The sequence below is a fragment of the Octodon degus genome, unplaced genomic scaffold, assembly GCF_000260255.1.
Source record: "Octodon degus isolate 3935 unplaced genomic scaffold, OctDeg1.0 scaffold00016, whole genome shotgun sequence".
Lineage (NCBI taxonomy): Eukaryota > Metazoa > Chordata > Mammalia > Rodentia > Octodontidae > Octodon > Octodon degus.
In genome coordinates this window covers 21,299,973-21,301,790 of record NW_004524592.1, presented here as the reverse complement: position 1 = coordinate 21,301,790, position 1,818 = coordinate 21,299,973, and positions in this window count along the sequence as shown.

Here is a 1,818-nt window from a genome sequence, read left to right as displayed (position 1 = left end):
CCTCGGTGAGATAGGAGGATTCATACTAGAGATGTTAGGCTACCTGTAACTGAGGACTTGTCTTTTTTCCAGACAACTAGCTGTTAAGCCCTGATTAGCCCACCACTGGACTTGGTGAATTCAGCATGAAAAAGCACACATAGACTCAAACACCTATGACTATTGCCATCATCAACAATAACAACACCAAAGTAGGCCTATGAAGCATCAACAGAAATGCTACTTTTGAGATTATATGCTGTCTCTTTAAAACTTTGCCGGGGGGGGGGGGGGGGGGGGGGAGACTGGGCATGGGGGGGGGGGGGGGGGTTTTTTATTTTTAAAAAAAGGGGGGGGGGGGGGGGGGGGGGGGGGGGGGGGGGGGCAGGGAGATGGCTCAGGGGAATAAGTTCTTCCCTGGCAACTGCAAGGGCCTGAGTTCAATCCCTGGTTCAACCAAAAAAAAAAAAAAAAAAAAAAAAAAAACAAAAAAAACTTTGCCAGGTGATCTGTAAAAGCACTCTGAATGCTTGCTACAGCCAAATCCAGATGTTTTCCCGGTCTAAAGCTGGATCCTCCAACTTTGGTCACTGGAATCACCTCCACTGCACTACATTGTCCTGTGAACTCACAGACAGAAAGTCCACTCTGATACTGATTCTTAAATGTCAAGCAACGAGAACAGTGTCAGGCAGGTGGCCAGCACTGGGTTGTGTTTCCTGAATGAATAATCTGGATTACCAGGCTATTTTGGGCTGCAGATGCAAGGGTTAGGGATGCACAGCCTCTTAACATCACAATATCACATGTGCTCTTCCGCCATGTAGTTCCCAAACTCAGAGTGTTCAGCGTCTGATCCGGCCTGAAGACCCGCAACTTCAAGCATTCTTTTTAATACTTGAGAGCTTTGTTGTTTCTTCATCAAAACTATGTTGCCTACTTTACTATTTACGACCTGTAAGATTATAGGGACTTCTTTCCGAACAAAAGTGAGAACATAAGAAGAAGACATCTGTTTCCTGCACACATGATAGGATCTGTCCAAGTGCCCTGGGCATAGGAGTGTCACATCTTTACTAAACACACCAAGTATGCTCTGGATAATAGAGCAAATTTGTGTTTGTTGTATTACAGCTATCTACTTGTGGTGCTGTTTCTTTTTTTTTTTTTTTTTTTTTTTTTTTTTTTTTTTTTTTTTTTTTGGTGTGTTTGTGTGTATTTTAGAGAAGGGTCTGCAGGGCGTTCAGAGTCTCATTGCTAGATCAGACTCTAGTGATCTGCCTGTTTACAGCCTCCCAAGAGCTGGGATTACAGGCCTGTGCCACCACACCCAGTCTCAATTGCTGTCTCCGCGCGCCCGGGGACCGGGCCGGCGGCAGATCCGCGGGGAATCCCTAGTCTCTGCACCTGTTTGCAGGCACTTTAATCCACCGAGCTATTTGGCCAGCCCTAGGTGCTGTTTCTTTTGATATTCTCCAAAGAGCTTCGGAGAACGCTTGGTACAGGAAGGTTCCGCAGTGAACCGTAGCTGATGGAGAAAGCTGCCCTGCTGCGTAGGTGGACAACCTGAAGTAGCTGCTGCTCATAGCATTTCAAGTCCGGAGATGCTCGGTGCATAGAACCTGGTGAGCAGCTGCTCTAGCCACACCAGCGCTCACGAGTGACTGCACACCTCACATCTGCAGCCGCGGTACTGGTTCTTTCAAAATCACCTCCAGCAGCCAGTAAACATAGTCTGACTCTCATGTCATACTACCCTGAACCAGGTGCTTATAATAAACATGAACCATAAGGTGGGTTCAGAGCTTATTCATAGCTGGCACAAGAGTATCATTTCTC